This window comes from Diachasma alloeum, unplaced genomic scaffold (genome assembly GCF_001412515.2).
Source record: "Diachasma alloeum isolate Michigan unplaced genomic scaffold, Dall2.0 Dall_scaffold_00928, whole genome shotgun sequence".
NCBI classification, from domain to species: domain Eukaryota; kingdom Metazoa; phylum Arthropoda; class Insecta; order Hymenoptera; family Braconidae; genus Diachasma; species Diachasma alloeum.
Genome location: NW_021681046.1, coordinates 54,775 through 78,395, shown reverse-complemented (window position 1 = coordinate 78,395; position 23,621 = coordinate 54,775). Strand labels below are relative to the sequence as shown.

Here is a 23,621-nt window from a genome sequence, read left to right as displayed (position 1 = left end):
TGAGCGGTGACAGAAGCGATATAACCAAAAATAAATTAGTACAAGGCCCAACGAAAATTGTTGCAAAACATCAATATATCGATAAGATTATGTGTGTATAAAATATCGCCACATTCGTTCTTTCAATGTTCTGTTGAAACGCTCCACTATAGCAGCTTTAATATCAGGATTTCTCACAACACTATATTTTGTGTGCTATATTTTGTGTGCTATATTTTCTTTTTTTAATAATGTTTGTACCGTGTTGGTGAGGAACTCTTTTCCACGATCTGTCTGTAATAGCCGTGGTCTACGTCTTTGGGCGAATACATGTTTGAATGATGTTTCTTGATGTTTCAGTCACGGGTTTGGTTGCATGATTCAGTGACTTTCGAGTCAATTAATCCGTACAAAGTTCAAAGGTCCTTACTCGAATGGTATAGGCCGTCCTTGGCCATCTGTTATATTTATCTTGATTATACGAAATCTATTTTGCAGTAAAGGAATAGAATTAGGCGATGAAAAAGTAATTATTCTCGTGCTCCCATACGTATTGTCAACACCGTTGAAAAGGGCTATGCTAGGACATATAGTCCACATAAATCACAATATATGTACATACGATTGGAAAAAACCCGCGCCTGGTTAGCAGGGTGGTTTCCAGAAATTTTTTCATTTTCTTCAAAACCAAGATCGTTATCCCCTCCAGCATCCTGGTCAATCCCCAAAATATTTCTCTCCTTTCACGATAAATTCAATAAATATATTTGGCCTCTACATGATTCATTTCTCTGGCATACACGATACATCTTTTATAACTATCATCCTGTTTCTTGATTTCAAATAGTATATGATTACCAATCTGTGGTAAGTGATTCAGAGCTTTAATCAAATGCTCCAGATTCTCGTATATTCCGCGGGGAACAGCATAGGCTGGAGTTTTTCTTTGCTCATGTATAGTTTCATCCCCTTTGATAAAGACTACATAACCGTCATCTCTCTTTGAATGTGCAATAGACTACAGGGGTATTGTAATTCTGTGAGACATACAATCCATGTGCCTGTCAAACGAACATCATGCGGTAGATATGTTCTGAATCTCGTTGCTGTGTTATCTCGAAAATATTCCATGCTACTGTTACTCAATAGAACTATATAAAAATTATTCCTATCCATTTTATTTATTTTTTATTTTTTAATGTTTTCCGTATTCGATGCAGGAATCCACGAATTGAATTTGTCAGGATAGCCAACCTACTTTACTAGGACCTGTTTGTTCTTTCTTTTCCCTTTGGTTTTCAATATTTTCTCGATCTCATATGCATCGGTAGTGGGGTCTTTGTTCACTAGCGCTAGTTCTTCTTCACAGAAAAAACCATCTATTTCTTCTCCAGCTAAATCTTCAAACTCATATGTTGGTAGTAATTGACGCTGACGAACACGTACAATTTTGAAAATCTCATCACTTCAGTTTGACTCGTATCCTTTCTCAAAGACCCCTTTTGTCTTACTGATACGAATGTTATCATTCACTCTGTATTTAAGCGGACGCTGAGAAATTTGTTTATCTTGATTCCCATTAGATTTATTTATATATTCTATTGCTTCATACGCATTTGCAAGTGTCACTGATTCTGGTGTCATTCCAATTGTGTTATGTTATGACTTGTTATACGCATCCACAAATTGTTGCAAAACATCATTGTATCGATAAGATTATGTGTGTGTAAAATATCGCAGCATTCGTTCTTTCAATGTTCTGTTGAAACGCTCCACTATAGCAGCTTTAATATCAGGATTTCTCACAACACCGTGTGCAATATTTTATTTTTTTAATAATTTTTGTACCGTGTTGGTGAGGAACTCTTTTCCACGATCTGTCTGTAATAGCCGTGGTCTACGTTTTTGGGCGAATACATGTTTGAATGATTCGCCGACAGCGATCCCTGTCTTATCGTCCAATGGTTCTACCCATGCAAATTTGCTTACAACGTCAATAACTGATAATAAGTACGTTGTATCGTCGTTATATGATTTGAATTTTTGCAAATCAATCAAATCTGCCTCCTACACATCATCTATCACATCCACATTATAATGCAGTCACGGAAAACGTCTCCTTATAGGCTTATGAAGAGTATAAGCATTCTGGGCATTGAGCCACTGAACAATATCTTGGCGAGGTACTTTTTTCTCATGCTTCTGTATAATATTGCTGGCTCCCGAATAGCCAGCAGGATCCTCGGGTTTGTAATAAATATCCTCTAACTGAACCTGCTTCGTGCTTTTATTGTTGAATTATTAGATGAATCACTATTACCTCCGAACGCTACTCTTTTACCCATTTGTGATGTCTTAGGCGTGAAATAGTTATTTGGGGAGTCTAATTGTTCATCCTGTGTAGGTGTAGATGTGGCCGCTGGTAAGCGTATTATCCAGAAACTTTTGTTACCAACAAACGCTTTTGGTGTATTGATATCCCGTCAGAAACCAGCAAATAATTCTCTTGCTGTTTCTTTTATTGTCTGGCACTGCCTCAGCGAGTCATTCACCAAGTCAACAATATTTGAACTAGGTATACGGACTCTGTCCAATTGGACAATACCTGACGCATCCCACCTCAAACGCCCTTGCCCCGCACATTCTTGAATATGCTCAAGTAATGCGGTAGCTTGTTTTTGATATTTTTTGTAATTGTGTTGGCGGGGTATTAGGATCTTCCTTCTCTTCACCGTCCTTTTTACCGGTGAAAAATAAGTAACGTCTCAATACGTCCTGATATAATTTCCACTTTTCAGCTGCATTTTGACCAGTCGAAGATTTCAATATATAAGCCATTTCGGTATCTAATCGTGACGCTAAATCTCCACGTGTTTGCACTGTTTGTGGATCCGTCAATCGTGATTCTTGTACATACCCTGCACCTTGTTGGTAAATTCTATCGAAATTGTCTTGAGGTACAAATACCATTTTTCGTGCATGTTCCATATTAAAATACTTTCGACACCAGTGCGCTAATGACAGGACCGAGAATCAATGATAAAAACTACTTCCTTTTTGGTTCACATTGATTTTCTTCATCTGTTTTAAACTTTGATCTAATTTTCCCACTTTACAAAAAAAAGATTTATGTTTAGACAATTTTTTTCTCCCAGTCTTGAGAGGAACTATTCCGTTTAAAATATTCAATGCACACTCACATATACACTTGATGGGTTTGAGATCGGCTGACTTAAGCAAAGCACGACGTTGCGCAGGTGCGGCCTCGCAGATTGCTTGTAACAAAATTGCGTTTTTCTTGCCGATCAGGTAACGAGTAGTTTTATATGTTTACGTCGCCATCGCAGATCTGTGGTGTGTTTTTATATCACCTATTGAACGGAGGCATATACAATTTTGTGAGAATCCGTAGGAAACACATTAGTACAGATTCTACAGTTATCAGGAGTGGATTGTTTCAAGTCTAACAATAAATAACTGTATGGATTCGATGTAGCATCAAAATATGCTTATTGCAAAACTTGGGATTTTCAGGATAAACTTTTCGAGCTAAATGAGCAACCTGAGCACGGTCACGTAGATTTTTGAATGGTACAATATAATTACTATCGAGAGAAATGTCTCTCTGGCCTTTTCCCTGGTAAAATAAATTTCGGGATATGAAAATGACGCTTAAATTTTTAGGTCTCCATTTTGTAAAAAGACCGACAACAGCACCCCCGCTATTTGAAGATTCGCGCATAAGGTAGTCCAGAATAACGAGTTTAGCGTTATTATCACTCGCAAAATCGGATGAAGCAGGTAGTCCCTCACAAAATTCTACAAATTTTTTACCGTAATTATTATAACTTGGCTGCGATTCTGTATGATAAAAAATGATTTTGGAAAATTGCGTGCCACACATTTCATGAATTTCAGGCAAAAAAATTTGACAAACACCATCTTCCCACAACCAGTGGGTCCATACACAATAGCTGTGAACGGATGTTTCGAACGTGGATCCATGGTATCAACTGAAAGGGTAGGAATGGGGCATTCAAATAAATACTCTCTTATCAATTATATACAAAGTTTATTTACAAAAATTTTTTAGACGTAAAAAATTATTATTGTTATTTTACTAAAGGATATAAGGTTATTTTACTATTATTCTATTTTATTATTATTTTACAAACTTATCACGTAATTCGTGTTCGTTTTTCCGGCCGATGGAAATACCGAGTTTAGATTACAACACGGAGAAAATTTCGGAAAAACTGGATAAGTTGCTTAAATTCGTTATCATTATTATTTTTATTTTTTTTTAACTCAATTTTTGTTTTTTTTTTATTATGAAATGTCGAAATTTTTTCCACTGATCGCAGAAAATAAAATAAATGTTTGAATTTAAATTTTATGTGATGGGATAATTAATGAAATAATTGTACTAATTTGATTGAAAAATTGTGAACTGTTGAAAGTTTGATTCCAATAATTTGAATATATTTGAATTCGTTAAAATTTAATTTTCTCTATTTTTATTCCACCAATTCACCCGGCTCCAATCCCTAGATATTGTGACAAGGCGCGCTCGAGCGATACTCGCCGCCAGTCCATTATTTAGTACCTTAAGCGGCATCCGTCGCCCTGACAGGAAATCACCCTGATCAGAGCCGCTGGACGTTGCCCCTCGTGGGATTTTTTGGGGAATCTCGCTCTCTCGTGTACGAACTGTGAGAAGGTATGGACGCGTGCCGATAACGGTCGAATTATTGAATTGATGAAATGAGTACAAAAGGTATTGAGACGAGTGTCCCGGTGGAGTGATCGAGCGAGGAGATCCACGACATTTCGGAGATCGTGAAGGACTCGAGCCTGGAGATTGGGAGACGTTGCGTGGAGATCTTGGAGACCCGAAGCGAGGTTAACCTCCAAAAGGTACGCGTCGTCATTCTGATATCCCTGTCCTCCCTTTTCCACTCACTCTATTGAACACTCGAGTAGTTGTAGGAGAAATACCGAGAGAGAGAGAGAGAGAGAGAGAGAGAGAGAGAGAGAGAGAGAGAGAGAGAGACAGAGNGAGAGAGAGAGAGAGAGAGAGAGAGAGAGAGAGAAATAGGATAGTAATTAAAGAATTGGCAAAGTACCAGTAAGAGAGTTTGGATTTATGTTTGTAATAAAGAAGGATATTGATAGAACAAGTTCAAGAGTCGAGAGTCATTCATTAATCTTTCCGAAACTCATTCCCTACTGGATGCCTCTGGGTTAGAATAAGTGATTGAAGGTAATTATGCTTCAGATAATTTATTAAAAAGTAAACAGAGGGCGAAATTAAATGTTGTGACCTGCCTTTGAACCCTCAGAAGGTAGTTCGTCACAATATTATTCTCGCGGATAGGCTAAAAATAGGAAAAATTTAACTGTCGTAATTTTTCAGTATTTATTTAATCAAAAATCTTTAAATATTTACGGTAAAAACATGACGTAACATCACTCTGGCCATATAGCAATTGTCCTCATAGAAATGGCGATTGCAGAGATCACAGGGTCGGTACCGAGCATGAGAATCGCGAGCAGGACTTTTATAATATCTTTTACATATGTTCTCACATTTGTGCTTATGCTGGATTTTATATGCGGCATTACAATCGCGACAAAAATATTTACCTCCATGGAATAAATTTTTAATATTTATAATAGATTGAAAATGCTTCTCGCGAGGGAAATGACCGATATCCAAAACAAAACAGTCGGACCGGCTGTCAAACGCTATGCAACCGTCATACATTACGACAGGTTTTTCTGACTTTTCCACACGTCATACTACGAGAGCAATTTTTTCTGCAATGAGAAATCGTTGATACGCCTTGATTTCATCTTGCCATCATCGCCTGTATACTACAAGCATTCCTAATTGGTCTAACTCTCGAGGCTCTAACCAAAGCACTAGCCTTGCAACTCTGTGTCGTTCCATCTCCACGAGCCATATTCCATTATTCAACGGGTAGAGCACCAGCTTTTTTCAGAGAATATGCTTTTGCCACGACAATCGATCTTACCAAATACATATTATCCTTGTTGGTAATTCGGATAGTCCCTCGAAATTTTCCTTCAGCTGTAGTTCGATTTCGTCCGGCACCAATCATATTTTCAGTAAAATGCAGATTAAGGAAGAATTTACTATCTCTAGGAATTTCTGTACCACTTTGCGAGAGGCGTGTAAGCAATTTTACCATATTCTCGATTTTTATAAGAGATATCGGCCGCGGTGTCAGATAACTTAGCTTGCGTGTTGGCTCCAGTTCTCCATGCATGTACCCGAATTGGACGCCACACGCAGAATCGTGATCGGCGCGCTGTCTAGTTATTTCCAAAATTTCTTCAGCGTGCGAGTTTATCCAAGTAATTTCAGACACGTCTTTGGGTGGTTTCGATATATTGAATATAATTTCACACTTGAGTGATTTGAATCGTTTAAATTCTTTGGTGTTATCACTTATCTTATGTAGTCTAGATTCTCCAACTAGTGGTGGGTTAATGAAGAGCTCGGGTTCGACCAACCGCGGTGTTTCGTCTATTCCACTAGGTCCTGGCTGAGAGTCGTACTGAGACTCTGCCTCGCTTTGTCCTGCATTGAAAATACAGCTCAGGGAAGGAATAATTGAAATAAACATGATTAACTCACCATCAGTTTTCAGTGGAACCGTGCCCATACCACTTTATTGTCCCGATCTTAATGCGTCTATAAACAATACAACTCAATATTCATTTATGTTTTAATTGACAAATGTAAAGAATTGTGATACTCACCGGAAACATTGACAACAGTTAGATTATTTATTGTAGGGAGTAATGGTACGGTCGCTCGTCTGTGCGTCTGTTCTTCTATCTTCTCCTCAGGCCGATCGGGGTAGGTACTAGCGTTTTGACGATCGTTTCCACTAGCCATCTCTATTATCGAATGACGCATTTGCCATAAAATGCTCAATATATAGCCGCGATATATTTACTTTTCTAATCCGCTCTGCATAGCATCATGTATCGTGACGTGGGGATGCCAATGCCGGAAGCAAATATGTACTCGTTCAGGTCGTCCTCTGTTTCCATGGAATTGATTGTCACGAATGCATAGCAGACACCGATTCTTTGGATTACGCTAATGAGATATAACTCTCCGGCCACCAACTCGTTCATATCAGAGATGTCATTATAGTCCCAACCGATTTCAGAAGAAGGCTGGGAGCCAATTAAATTGCATCAAAACAATAACGGCGGTAACTCTTGCAAATCTTATTCTTCTAAGTAAAAGACCTGACGTTTGTGTATATAAACAGCTTGGCGTAAATCAAACAGGGGAATTTGTAAGATGTTCAAATCACAAGATGTGATGACGCCTAGTACAACCCCCCAACCGGGAAAGTTCAAAACGCACATTGTTTTTACTTTTACTTCAGCCGTTGTTTGACCTTTCTCGTCAATGAGATATTTTTTGCTCAAATACATTTTTATTATTATTATTATTATTATTATTATTTATTTATACTGTCCCACAGGGTGGTACTCCCTATGACAGTGGGGGAAGCCAGTTACATTTGCATATACAATTATAGTAGTGAAGAAAAGAGTGTAATATACAGTAGGTAAATTGAAACAGTATCATTCGATGTATCAGAGACAGGCGCATGAATAATCAGTACAAATGGAATGAAATCATATCAAAGCAGTCATACCACGTACTAACAAGCTCTGCAATTATACAGTTAACCGCATTATATAATCAATTTTCATAAGTGCAAGATCAAAAGACATGCTCATTCGAAATTGAAATTGGCAGAGAGTACAAAAAATTTGTTATCAGTTGATCCGGTTTTTCTATACGCCCAAATTTCCTCTCAAGAATAACATCTCTCAGCTTCAAAACATTCAATACGTATAGAAATAAAGCCTTTGTATCAGCTTTGCGCGGGCTTGATAATAAATTCAGAAAATCACTTGCACTGGACCGTGTCATGCACTTAATGAGAAGCTTACATCTTAAATCACAGTAGGCAGGGCAGGATTGCAGCACATGCTGGATCGACTCAGGTACATTCATATCGCAAATACGACATTCTTTGAAAGGATCTAGTTTGTACACATTACCATCTATGATAATTCGACAGTTATAGGGATTAGCTAGCCTAATTTGTGCTTTAACTCGTACAAGTCCTAGTGGGCACCTGGAGCACAGGTATTGACTGCCCCAGTGTGAAAGTGACCTAGGAAATGGTATTTTATGTGATAGCTCATGCCATTCAGCCAGATCTCTCTTTATTAGGACTCTCCTGTATCTATCGAGCATTCAGCCTTCATTCGACATCCACTCATGCGCATCAAAATTTCCCCATAACTCCGTATGCTCAACTGACACCAGAAAATCCCTTATACGATAGGCCCAGTTAAATTTATACAGCTTCTCCTGGCTCACGTAAGGGTTAGGATTAAGGGCTAGATTAACTAATCTCTTAAAACAAATCTTTGGTAAATTGTCGTCTGACATCCTAAGAATTTTAATTATGTAGTTTATGGTAGCACTCATAACAGAAAATTCAACCCGCACTACCCCGGTTTCTAATCTCAAAGCACATCCAGCGGTATTTTTTGGCAGGGCAAGCATCCTTTTCAGGAAGTTGACCTGCGCAGTCTCAATAATATCAGAGTAATCGAGTGCCCAAACTGGGGCTGCATAAAGTAATGTAGACTTCGACAAAGCTTCATAAAGCTTCATGACTCCATCCCACGAATCACACTTGGCTCTCATCAACAGCCCTATAGCAGCACCATTCACCTGTTTGGCCTTATTAACAGCTCTCACCGCAGCCAAATGGCCGGACGAAGTGCAACTAAAGGGAATTCCAAGATATATATAGGAAGAAACAATATCGAGTTTACGTGAGTTATAAAAAAACTCAAGTGAAGGACTCAGACGACCTCCCTCTCGAAAAACAACGACTTGGATTTTATCAGTGTTAACTGCTAGGTCATTCAAGCTGCAATAATCCTGAATCGCTAATAGAATCCGTTGGAGAGTAATAGCATCCTCAGTGAGGATGACTAAATCGTCTGCATAAAGTAGGACGAGCACGTCCACCAAGCCGTCAATATTCACACCTCTGAATCCCCGCCCACGTAAAAATCTTTCAAGATCACAAATATATAATATAAATAGTAAAGGGCTCAGGGATTCACCCTGCAACACCCCGGAGGATACAGGCAACGGTTCTGTCAAAGCACCAGAGACCTTGACTTGGAAGGATGCCGAATCATATAGGGATTTAATAATTTTAATCATTTTTGAGCTCAAACCAAGAGTAAGCAACTTGGGCCAGAGTTTGTGATGCGGGATGGAGTCGAAGGCCCTCCTGAAGTCAACAAAAACACTAAATACCTTCCGGGAGCCAAGACGAAGCTGCAGCTGAATGGCGCTTCGCAGAACGAAAATCTGATCGAGACAACTCCTGTGTGACCTAAAACCTGCTTGACTCTCATCAAGAATCCCCTCAGTTTCAGACCATTTCTGAATTCTATTCCTCAGAATTTGGGTAAAGAGCTTAGTGAGACAGTTGCAGAGAGCAATGCCTCGATAATTTAGTGGATCGGATTTGTCTCCTTTCTTGTGAAGCATGGAGAGAGCCGCTGCCCCCCAAGAGTCTGGAACATATTAAACTTCTAAAATCTTATTGAAGTGTACAACCAAATACAAAAGCCAATTTTGTGGCAAGTGTTTCAAAAAATCATTAGAGATCTCGTCGGGTCCAGCGGCTTTCCCATTCTTCAAGGACTTAATGTTGCGAACCAATTCATCAAAAGTGACTTGCTGATCAAGTACATAATTGAAAATATCCGGAAAAAACATCTCAAACTTTTGTTTAGGGGGACAGATGCTAACATAAAAAGCATACCATTCATTAAGTGAGAGACAGGGAGCATTATAGACGAAGAGTCTCAGTTTTTTAATAGCAAGCCAGAAGTCAGTCGTGAAATTAGGGTTCGCAAGACAGNCTCATCCAAAGTGACTTGCTGATCAAGTCCATCATTGAAAATATCCGGAAAAAACATCTCAAACTTTTGTTTAGGGAGACAGATGCTAACATAAAAAGCATACCATTCATTAAGTGAGAGACAGGGAGCATTATAGACGAAGGGTCTCAGTTTTTTAATAGCAAGCCAGAAGTCAGTCGTGAAATTAGGGTTCGCAAGACAGTCCCTTAAAAACGTAATATACATGTTTTTCTTTTTCTTGACTAAATTTACATAATCCTTTTTAAGCTTCGTATAACTAATACCAAACGTACCATTAAAATTAGCATTCTTAAGGATATCCAAGTAGTTCAGGCAATTTTTCTGGGGGAAATCCCGTTCAGAGTTTATAGACTAGACCAAGAGTATTTTTTAGGCGCAGTATAAACTTTAGTTTCCGAACATATTTTTGAGAAAACGATTTTTGAAAGAATGAAATTTAACACATTGCGTCCATAAGAGCTGTATACTCCCACCTTCAATCCAACAGTTCATAGTCTTAAAGCGCTTTCTCGTACACATAACCGTATATGACTTTGTTCGTTACACTCTCTAGTTTTTTTTGCGACATTAAAAAACATGAGTTTCCGGACAGATAATTGCAAACAATCAAATTAAAAGCATCTTGATTGGTACGACGACCATATTGGGTGGTTTGAATCCGTGCGTTCCTAACGTCTGGCAACAGTCCGCTCAAGTGACTACTCGAACCGAATTTACGAGGTTATATACAACACATGTGCAGTGTTGCCGTATGATCATTAGAGGTTAGACCAACGAGAGTCAAGTGTGAAATTGAATAAAATATTGTTCACAATATTCATTGAAGAAATTCCCGAAAAAATGTATTCAATAATGAAAAATCCGAAAAAGCATGGGGACGGCAAGATTTTCGACAAAACTAAAATCTTACTTGAAAAAAAGTTGCCAATTTGAACGAAGTACTTGGATATCCTTAAATTCCACCAACTTCTGATCCAGTTCAAGTTTGAGATTTTTACAATCGTTATCATACCAGTTCTTATTCTCTCTATCTTTAGTCTTATCAAGTCGACCACCTCCCCCAACTCTCTTGATCATATTTGCGGAAAAAGCTGATTCTCTAATAGCCAATCTCAAATTATCAGTTTGCTGTTCCACCGATGTATGTGAAAAATCAAATTTAAGTTTATTCGAAACAAACATGGCCCGAGTAAAAGACTCGGCCCCACTAACATTCCAAGAAAGAAGTGTCTGCTGAGCAGTCAACGTTTCATCAGGGAGAGACGGCAGATCGAGAGGTACCATCAAAGTAGCCTTGATTGGCAAGTGGTCTGAGTGGGACGAATCAATACATACTTCGAAATCCACAATCAAATGCAAACAAAAGATGTTGACCCAGATGAAATCCACAGTACTGGAACCAGTGGGAGCCAGGAACGTCATCTTACCAGGAGTATCACTCCTTGACCTTCCATTCAAACAGAACATATTATTAATTTCCATAAAGTTAAGGAGAGTACGCCCTCTATCACAATGAGCCATTTTAAGGTCGGATCTAAATCTTTCAAGACCACTACCTTCCACCAGGTCTTCAGGTATCTCTCCATCTGCCGCGATATGCGCATTAAAATCGCCGCCCAGTAACCAAATTGCATTTGGGAACATCTCGGAAAAAGAATCCAATTTGCTCTGAAGGAGTTCCAGCGCCGGCTCAATATCAACCAAAGGGATAAAATAAATTGTACCAAATATGAAGGTTTTCGAATCTACAACAACTTTAACAAAAATCAAATTTTCTGAGCGATGAAGAAGAGCAGGCTCACCCAACTGCTTGTTTACTAAGGCTAAGAGGCCTCCACTACCTCTTCCTCGAGAATGAACTCTGATTGCTGGAGAACTCAGGACGTGGAACTCCTTGAAAGCAGCTGGCAGCTGCTTCACTTCATGTCGTAGAAAAGTCTCAGAAACACCGATGAAACCAAACTCTGATGGATTTGATAATTGCGAAATATTTGAGATGCCTTTTGAATTCCAGAAGACGGCTCGAAGTAGTGAGTTATTCACATGTTGGATGGCGGTGGGCCGGTTCCGCTCCTCCTGACGTTCCGAAAAGGACGAGTGACATGAGAGGAGGATCTGGTTCCGGAGGTAGAGGCAAGAGGCACTGCCTTATCCAACTGCAAGTCCCAAGTCATCGAAATACTATCAACAACGACCGAACCATGCTTGAGTTTAACTGGAATATTCTTTAACGTCTCATTCCTAGCATAGATCCTCAATTAAGACTGAAGCAGGCGTTCACGGCTGGTGAGATCACTATCAATAAAAATGTCTTCGTTCTTAAGAATTTTCCTCTTCGTTTTCAAAATGTTCAGTTTATCCTGGAAGCACTTCATTTTAACAATCACCATGTTCCTGTCTCTACCAATCAAGTGCACTGAATCAGCAGAGGAAGCAGGGGAAGAGAATTTGGAAGTGAGGAAAGCATTGACCTCTTGCTCCAAAGAAGCAGGATTTACCTGCAGCCCTTTAATTACAATGTTATTCCTTCGCAAAATCTTATCTTGTTGTTCGAGTTGTTTCATGAGTTCCTCCACTTGTTGCAATATCACAGGATTTGATTGTGAATTGGGGGAAGCCAATGGTTTATTTACCACCGTCAGCTCCTTCTCAATTCTATTAATTTTCTCAATAAGTTCTCCTGAAATTTGTCAGCCAGCAATCTCTTGTTTACATTGGTTCAGCTCTGATTCAAGCGCCTCAACTCTCAGCTCCGTATTTCTTTGCGCTTCGGCAACCTCTGCCTTGAATTTAGAAATAGTCTCGTTCATTCCATTAATTTCTTGCTTGATTTCCTCATTCCCCTTGCTCATATCGGCCCTCAACGAAACATCCCGCTGCTGATTATCCAATCTCATTTGCTGCAAAATCGTTGTAATTGCATTAATATCCTCTTTAGTGGCCATGCCAGAACTCTCCTCAGCTGGAGCAACTTTATTGCTGTCACCCGCCGACATCTCTGAATCAATCAGCTGATTTACACACGCGCCCAAGCCCTCAGCGGCGGGAGCACTGACCTCAAGGGAGGGGGGAACCGAGTCAGAAAACGAACAAGAGATCGCACGTGGATTCCAAAATTGCGTAATCAATTTGTCTTTGCTTTTCTTGAGTAGAACCGAGGGAATGTCAATCCCAAAACACAATTCAGATTCTCGTTTCCTTTTTGAAGACGGAGTCGATGCGGGTTTGGCTTTCTTTTCAGTTTTCTCGGTAGATCTCTTTCTAACAGAGCGAGATATACACTTCTTGACAGCTGGAGATGCAGAGGGGGTACCAGCGGGTGACGGGCAGTCCGAAATCTTTATTGTCGGAATAGCGAGCACAGTTATTGTCGGGGCTGGACCCGGTGAAATCACTGCCTCAGAGATGTCACTTGAAGAGCAATCCACCAATTTGTTTTCGGAGATCGACATTACCAGCACTCACCGCCAAAACAGAAACTAACCGTAGCCATTAACCTCCGAATGAAAAACTGGCTATATAAAAACCAATGCAGGAGCCAAAATCGTGGGAAAAAGTTCAATGTTTATAATTCACTCGAAACTAGAAAGTCAACTACACTCCACAGACACAATTTAACTGTTCAAGAGGCAAAGCACCTCGAAAAAAAACTAAAAAAGTACACACTGCACTCAGAAACACGTCTAGCAGCAATGCTTGCCTCAGTGGCGCCCCCTGCTCAAATACATTTCCACCTCTCAAAATGCATTTACCCACTCCACGGGTCGTACACAGATGTGACAGAGTGAGCGCATCTGAATCATTTCCGCTAGGAATTTGATTTTCAACGATATGCGCGGAAAGACAATATCAGAACACGGTGAAGACATATTGGATACTAACTTCATCTCGATTCTTTTCGTTGTTTTATTAATAGTGAGGTGAGAGCGAAACGTTCTTATTGGTTTACAAAATCTTTACTTAAATTAATAAGAAATAAATTATATAAAATATAACCGTCCCAACAAACTAAAAACATAAAAAACTCCCTCGATACGTAAAAAATAGATCATCTGCGTTGTCCATTTCACCACAGCAGCGCCACCGTCGTCTCCCATTCTTGACATCGTGTCCCCTCCACAGCAACATCTATCGCGCAGTATAAGCGAGAAGAAACGATGATTCGAGGAAACGAGAAAACAAGGGAATGAGAAAACGAGGAAACGACAGAACGAAGAAACGAGAAAACGAGGACATGAGAAAACGAGTCTTTGAATGTGTACATGTGAGTATAATCGAGATGATAAGACGCTTCTATTACAAAGTATGGCCTTGAAACATATGCAGCTCCACGCCCGAAAGGAGAGTATATTCTGATCCAATAATGTTGCGAGTTAGCAGCACGCAAAATACGAAATTCGGATTCATAACACAATTCCAGCTTCTCACAAATACCACGGGTCATCCTGCGGAAAGTCAGGTAGCGATGGAAGGCCTGTTTCGTACTTTCAAGATCGTCAGTGAAACGGTTAACGTATGACATGATAAACTCGGTCTAATTCGTATCTGGTGAAAAATTGAACTAACATGTGAGGTTTTCACCTAATCCCTTCAATTCCCAGAATACAAAATACCTATTGATACATTTTTAAGAAATTTGGATATGAAATATTCATGTCAACCGTTTTCAGAAAATTTGTCTCGGGTCCTAATTTGGGAAACACTTGTATAAACATCCACTGTGGCAGAGCAGATAATAGAACAATACCAATACATCCGGTGCATAAGTTACACCATCTGCATGTAGACGGTAGTAATGTCAATAAATGATTAAAAAAACAAAAATTGATATGAAATAGTACATTACAGTACAAGGGCACAAATTTCGTTTTCGACGAATGTGAAGTTTACAGGCCGAGCCAAAGGCGAGGTCTGTATTCACATTCGTTGAAAACGAACTTTATGCCCGAGTGGTCTATACTATTTTATACCACATCGTGCAGAAGTCGAGTTTGAAGTCGAGTGCGATAAACTCGACTTATTGCATGGCGTGCCATAAAAATACTTACGATTTAATCCGTATATGTGTAACACATGTGCGCTAACGTTAATACGGATACGCATGCGCACCCCTCCCACTCGGCGCGACCATATGTGATTATAAACAGCCAGTACTGATGGCGTGATATCCATTGTAACATGTTATTTGGTTTCGACCGTTTAACGGTGGAGTTTCACCGTCCAGACGAGAAGTCACCATATTGCGGAGCGAGAGTCAAGGGTTTATTTTATTGGATATGTTTTAATTCTCTTCTTTTGTCATTTTGTATTGTATTGAGTCACATTTAGGGTCATCGGCTGACATCGATCCTGGAGTCTGCAAAGAGCTGGGAGGTTGGAGGTGCAGTCCACCGAAGGCGCCAGCTACTGGAGGTAGTTGGGGAAAATGATGGTGATTGGCTAATGTCGTGAGGGGCAATGTTGGATCTCCATGCCGCACCGAAAGTTTGGGGTTCAGGCAGTGATGGAGGAATTGTTGGACTGACGTTAGACGTCCAGGATTATCGTTGAGTGTGGAAGGGAAAATCATTTGATGATTTTTTCCCGAATTTTTGTAATGTGGGATTTGGAGAATTCACGCAACTGAGATGTAGCTGAGTGCGTGAATTGGAGTCTGAGTTGCTGATGGTTCTGGTTTGATTGGGTTAGCAACCAATCAGAGTGGCCCGTCGATTATCCATAGGCCAATGGAAATCGAGTGGCGGGAAAAGGCACGGACGCAGGGGAGAAGCGTGGGTTTTAGCCTCACTTCTCGTGTGGATGGTGAGACGGACTGTTGCCGTATTTTTGGAGATTGGACAAAAAGGAGTTTGTCGGTATTTCGGGCACCTTTGACTGGAGGATTACCGTGGCTTGTTTTGGAGTCAACTCTCCCCCGGCTCTTAGACTGGAGCGGAGGGATCATTCCAGTAGAATTTAATTTTGGGACATTTCTGTGAATTATTTGGTGCAGTAATCAGAGTTCGGTTGCCTTTTGATTTTGTCGACGTTTAGCGTCGAGCGACATGACGCCATTTTAGAGTGATTAGTTGTTGGGACGAGCTCTCATTATTTGCTCGGCAGAGGTTAGCCTCTCCCGTTGTAAATTCATTTTACTTTCAAGTGAACATTTATTATTCTTTTATTATTTTTTTTGAGTACTCCTTTGTCTCAAGTAAATTCAGTGGTTTTCCATCATTAATGACTCTCGTTTCGACAAGCTAGTTATCGACAGTCGGATGTGGACATGTCGACAGCTAGCTAACATTTTCGTTATTCAGTTGATTTCCGATGTTCGATGTTGTTTTTATGATTTGATTAATTTCTTTTGGGGTTCGAATATCGGAATTATTTATCGCAAACGCCAACTGGGATTGTAGGGTCTTTCGACGCTCGAGTATGTGTCGTAGGCTTGTGTACGGTCATTAGTATTTTGTTTCGTCTCTCTCGAGGCAATCCCACTTGTCGTGGCTGGAATTAATTCTCTCGTCTATTATTTGATATTTTGAATAATTTCTCTCTCTCTCGGAAAATCGCAATTGCTTCCAGTGATATTTGATTAGTTCAGTGTGCTAGTTTTTGCTGCTTGACATTTTCTCTTGCCTTTGATTTATTTGACTAATTCTATCTTTTAACTGGCTGGTATTCAATTAATTCGACAATTCACGGATAGGGAATTTAAGATGTATCGAGTCGTTAGTTTTTTTAAAAATTGGATATTAATGTAATAAACTATTTGAATTCTTATTGGATATTTGAGGAAGGAGAAAGGGGGTTTGTTGAATAAACTATTTTATTCCCTGCATTTTCGGAATTTGGCGATATATTTAGTTAAGAGAACCCAGTCATTTCAGGAATTGTCAGGACAACATTTCGTGGAACCCAGCCACCACCGCGGTTGTCTGAGCTATCGGCAGTTGTCCATTTGTCGGAGAATTTTTGGAATATTTTATTGTTTACATTTTTTGCACGATTCAGTCGTGCTGGCGCCCAACTTTCGTTTGTCATTTGGTCGCCGAGGGCTGCGTATCTTCGTATCGTCCGCAGAGGTGCGAAATACGTCACACCATATACATTGGTCTCACCATGTTCTAAACAGACATCTCATCCGTGGTTGACGATAACGCGTGTGTTAACCCTATGGATACCATATCTCCGGGGTATTATAGATCCTTTCAAGAGTTACCATTGTTTGAGGGGAAATTGGAAGGTTTCTCCTCGCAAAATATTGGAGCCAAACGTGAATCTAATGCAGAGGACACCTCTGTAAACAAAGAAAACCAGCCTCCCGTGGTGAAGAAGCAGAATGTTGAAACGACTATACTAGCGAGGACTTCCACGGATCACCCTTTATTACTTGCGGATACGTTGTCGATCAATAAAGTACATACAAAACAAGTGACTACCGGTCTATTGTGGACTGAAAAGGGTACCCTTCCGCCTGTGGTGCGAATAATTGCAACATTTCTCCGGACAGTGATTACGCTGACTCCTTCAGAATGGCACAGCATGGCTGAACATATACCACTCATGCTTGAGTATTTCGCTGATGAGTCTGAATCACCGGAGGATGATGAAAAATTCCCATCGATATCCTGTGGTCCAGGTAAAAGAATTGGTTTCACCCATTCAAGTTCCGGCTATAGAGCAATCCTCATCTTTGATCTTGGAGCCAAGGCGGATTTCTACGTGTTGGATAGCACGATACGCTCTGTATGAAGGCGGAATACTTGGATTACTCAACTTATGCAGTATTTAAAGAATATACCTGGAGACGTATAAGCAAGGTGTTGTGAATAACTTGACTACTTTATTGTGTATGGAAAACGTGGAGTGTAATAGAAAAAAGTAGTGTGACCGCGTTATCTGACTAATGAAAATCCTGAAAAGGGTTTTAGGGTTGTCAAATAAGAGCACAAATACGAGGGGGTAAATTCAATGAAATAATGTATTTCCGACTAAATTTATATATAGATGGTGAGGCCTTTTGACTCTTATCTAGGGGGAGGGTAAGGCCAAGCGACTCTAACACGCGCAATATCGGGGAGGCTCTAATTAACAAATAAGGGAAGAGTTTAGTCGTGTCTAGGGGTGTCTCGACTCTTACAATAATTATCTCACTGGGGGGAAAAGAAACAAAAGTGTGGGCTCACCGCTGGGGGGAAGAACCGAGGAGATACGGTTGCAGAAATGGTAATGGGGAAAAGGGGAAAAATAGCTCGTACTTACGGGCCCTCTCGATCCTGGGGAACTGTGTGGAGTAGCTCACACCTGGGCCTTCTCGGGGTCCTCTCCAGAGAACTTTGAGCCTCCTCTCCACCTCAGGGTCTCCTGGGCTATCTCCTTGATGTGGGATAAGGTCGGAGGTCCTTTGGTAATCCTCTTTGCAATTGGCAATCCTCTTTTCAATTGGCGATCCTCTTTTCACTCTATGTTCTGGTCTCTTGCTGGGCACGATAAATACGATACGTCACTCAGGGCAGTCGTGAGACGAGTGAGTCTCCTTCCCGTCAACGTCTTCTTCGCAGGGGGGGCAGATCGAGGTGGGCCAGGAGCGGAATCGTCATCCGCTTCCTGGGTGCCTGAGGTAAAGGGGGGCGTTCTTCGGGGTTTCTTCCTGGGGTGCCGGTGTTCCACTTTTAATCTAGGGCCGGAACTGGTCTCCATCCTGGGGTGTCGTTGTTGCTGGTCGAGGGGGACGGAAGGGTGAGGTGGGGAGGGGACTAGAGTAGTGGGGGGGGGGAAAGACAAGGTAGCCAGCGGTGGCCAAATATATAGTGTTAGGGGGCAGTGTAGTTGGGGCGATAAAAGAGTATAAAAATAATAAAAAATAAAAAGGTTGCCTCGTCACAGTAGTTGTCATGTGATATTATAATAAAAACTATTTTCAAATATTTTGAACAGTTTGACATGACTCGTCCCAATCGTGCATATAAAAATGTGAATGTTGAAAATCTTTTTGATTTCTTTGGACAAATTGTCACATCATACACCGGCGAAATTGTTAAAGAAGTACACTTGACAATTGATGCAGAAAAAAACAGAAACCGAGTAGCAGCTGAAACTAAAAAATCTGTACCTTTTTCGCTACGAATGAAGAACAAATTAAAATGAAATATTAAAATGATACTGATATATTTCCCCCACCCCGATTTCCCCCGCCACAGTCGTCAGATATATTACTTTATCCACCCGTCGACTTCTTCATGATAAAAAAAAGTCTCTTGTTGTGATCGCATCAACATGGTGGTCACTGTGGTTATCCAAGGTTTTCGTGGCAAAAATGGGAAATTTTTGCCAAAAGAAATTGCTGTGGCTAATACTGAGGGAGTATTTCTTTCGCACTGGATTTTGAATGCACCTTACCCGTACTTAGACCTTTCTACCTGCTGGCGTGAGACGAACAACAGACTTACCACCAACAATCACGGAATCGAGTGGTATGATGGGAATACAGAAGTGCAGCACGCTGTACATAATATTAGAGAGCTGTGCAGAAATACTCAGCCGATTTTCACTATTGGTGGTGAGGAGGCTGTATATCTCCAGATCTTATATGCACGAGAAACCATAAATTTGGGCACAAAGATGAATTTTAAAAACAATACATGTCTGCAGAATGAAGAAAAGGCTGTGTGTTACTTCCATAACATGAAAAACAAGATGAACGTTCAGGCGTATAACTGTGCCTTACAAATAGTTTTAAATATATGTAATCATTTAATTCATAAGAATTCATAAGAAGTGGGAGGACATTACAACGCGTCAGTGTTCAAGACCCGAGACTGATGACGAGTTCGATGACGCCGACACTCACACTATCGACCCTAAAACACCTGTTTGTAAAAGTATCTTCAATATTTTTGAAACACTTTTGCATATCCAATTGATAGAACGGGTCTTGTAACTCTAGGGAGGTGAAATTCATTTCTAAAAGAAGACCGAGGACGGCCGAAACCTTGGGTTTAATTGCATTTCGCAGTCTTTGTGCCGAAACTATTGAGCACCGTAGGAGGTATTTATTAGATTTTACTCATCTTCTTGACCGCCATCGCAATGACCTGTGCTACGCACCTTCTGATCAACCGCAAAAATAAAGATATTGAAATCGGTAATACCGAAGACGATATTGAAGATGAGGGAAAACCCTCCATTGTATACATTCTGATTATAATAATATGTCTAGTCGCATCAATTGTAGGGGCTTCCTATGTATTAGGAATGGAATGGGCAGATGCTCTTTTCATTCATTATTATTATTACATACCAGATATTTTCAATGAAACGTTAGGTAACTCATCATTGACACAAAATGTAACTGAAATGTGGAATAAAACTCTGTAGAAAATGGAAAATTTGTAGAAATGTTTTATTGTCTATTGTTAACGCATTCCTAACACCAGACCCTTCCGAACAAGGGCTCCTAATTGCAGCTGTGTTTACATAGCTGTGTTTACACCTGTTTTCATAGTCACCTGATACTTCTTCTCGAATATTTTACGGTTCCTGCCTAACCTCCCCCCTCTTTCTACCCGCCACCCCCACTCACCCCCTTAGCACCCGCTTACCACCCCACTCACCACCCACCACCCCCACTCACCACCCACCCGACACCAGCGCTACCTCCCCCCACTTACCACCCACCGCCCGCCACCAAACAAACAGCGATGTCAGCGCCACCTGGTGGCGAAAGTTGAAACTAAGCCCAGATATCACCTAATACTACTTACACTCTCTGTTGCTCCACAGCAAGCGCTCGCTATGCGACCGGTAAAGATTTGCCTATACAAGTCTTAGCACGTTCTACCTGGACTACGCACTAGAACTATCCACGGCTATTTTCGCCACCTCACCCTAAACGGTCATTGAAAAAAATTAACATCTACCCACGTTTTATGACCATTGACTGCCAGTAGGTCAGATATATTAGAGACACTTCATACGTGTCGCGCTGACCTCTAGATTTATTTTAAAAATTCGAAAAAATTGTAACGTGGCCAATTTTTTCTGGGACAAAAATGGACGTTGACTCGCCCTTTTCCCTTGGTGAAGTCAGAAACTGAAGAAAACTCGATGATTGGGCGCCAGTTGTTCTTTGTCTCGACGAGAACAACACACCGAAAATTATTTCGAAGCGAAAACCCAACGAAGAATCAAAACTCAAATGTAGAAAACTTAAAACTAAAGGGCCAAGGAAAAGGTGAAAGGCTGCTCATCCTGTTCACGGGGTCGGTTGTGGAGAGAGGAGTAGGTTCAGGTAAAAAACGAGTCACTGAGCTCTTTCCTAAAAAAAAAAACACACGAAAACGGAAAATTAATTTCGAAATGTAGAGGTCTATATTATCTCCAAATTTACAGGAAAAGATATTCTAGAATCTACGCTGAGAGGGAGAAATACAAAAACTATAAAATGATGACCAAAAAAAAAAATATAATTGACTCAATAAATGCAAAGTAGACAAAGAACCAGAAATAGAGCAAAAAAAAATCAAATTAATTCTCTAAACTTCTATTTCTATAAAATGACCAAAAACGCGACAGTAGATGCAAAGAAAATAATACCGGAAACTCACCCAACAATTATCTACTAAACTAATTCTTACCAAATCCCTAATTAACCATAATTAATAAACCCGAAAGGAATCCGACTAAGGAGCGATGTAGCGTAATACACCTATCAAAAATATACTTGCCTCCCCAACTCAATCAACTGGGATTCGCTTTAAGGAAAGCATACGTAGTAAATATACGAAGTGTCGAATACGTCGAATACGGTACCTTACATTCAACGGTACTCGACCTTGAGTTCCTAACGGCCAGAAAGGCAAAAAATTCCTATATCCGAATCCACTGAGATATCACAAATACGCTAACACGTTGAAACAATTAATCAACTCGCACTATAGCAGCGTAGCGCAATCGCTAGACCAATAGGTACCGCGCCTCTCAACGCACAATTATTACACAGAATAATGGCTAGAAAACGAACAACGTAATCAGCATAAAAGGCAAATCATGCGGTGGCAAACCCAAATAACTTAGGCGTATCCGTACGCAACGAAATTAAAAACAAGCCCGAGGCATCAGACGCTAACGCTGTAGCCAGCACAATTCCCAAAAATAAGGCGTAATAACTCCAAACGATACGCAAATCGTAAAACCTGTTGGCTAAATAATACAGTGATCGTAGACACAACACGGCAGCGAAACAAATTAATTACTCAAAATGAGCTAAGTCGCATAAGCGAAAGCATCAGAACTAGATGCAACGGTAGACTGACTATGAGCATTGGCCGGAGGGAAGGTATGAGTACAAAGGCTAGCCATCAGTTGATGACTCCCGACAAACTGACTACGGCAGCCGACGACTGTGTCCTGAATGAATGTGTACTATCTGAGTCTAACTGACTAACTGATGACTAACGACTTAGCGGAACTGATAAAAGTTCGTAAGCTACAGAAAGTCCATTAATATAATGGAAAACCTTATTATTCTATACACATACGACCGAAGACCAAAGGGTAGGGAGCTCGAAGTGATCGAATTGGCAATAAACACAAACGAGTGTCTGTACGCAAAAAACTTCCGAATTTATAGGTTTCCAAAAGGTGTGAAATGGACAGAGAACGAAAGCCTAATGCGTAAGATAGAATGAGAATACTAAACTCGTCACGTGATGATACGTAGGGAGATCCCAGGGTAAGACGTAACAACTGTTCAATGTTATAACCTATGGGCGCAACGAAAATAAAATGATAATAACAATAATGAGCACGCAAACTCGACAATATGTAGCGCTTGGTTTGTAACGTGACATTTTTGCATGGGGGTTAAAAATGCCTATTACCTTCGCCCTTCTTTCCTTCAATCTAGTTAGTTCAAAATAAAACGAATAATGGGCGCCAGATAATTTTTAGTTGAAATGATCAAACCGGAATTGCACGAATTTCGAGTCCAAACGCTCAGAAAATTCCTAAACGACAAACCAAAAACGAAGAGAACTAGATTTTTGGGGAAAGGTAACGGTCCTCGGATCGCTCAGTGTGCTAGGTTGTAGAGAGAGGGGTGGATTTCAGGTGGAAATGGGTTATTGGGCGGTCAAAACTACAAAAAAAAGAGATCGACATTGTCCTTACTTGTTCCACTATTGAAATTTTCAAATATAAATAATTTACATACTTTTACATAATTTCCAAAACAACGAAAGTTCTCAGTAGCAATCATCGCTCTTCTAACAGCACCAAAGAAAACTAATAAATCCGATCTGAAATCGTAATAACAAAATCGAGATACGCGGTAGCGTATCGGCCAAGAAAAGTTTTGACCGACTGAACAAACCATCAGGCCGAGTGTACCGCGTATCTATATACGACAGAACTTCCCCCTCCACTACCTCGAAATGATTTACATTCGGTATAATAAAAAAGGCAAGATAAATCGGGAATGTGTCGTTAATTACATTATATAAATCGCCTATGAGCTTTTCAACGGTGTAACTATGGTATTTGTTGGATTAACAGTAAAAAAGTTACGCACATATCAACGAGTTGATATTGACATTCTCGTGATTCACATTATAAAG

The 23,621-nt window shown here is 40.3% G+C and overlaps 1 pseudogene; it reads left to right on the top strand.

Annotated features, from left to right (window-relative positions):
* The first annotated feature begins 19,281 nt into the window (after positions 1-19,281).
* LOC107045406 lies at positions 19,282-19,945 on the top strand (annotated as a pseudogene).
* Positions 19,946-23,621: the final 3,676 nt, after the last annotated feature.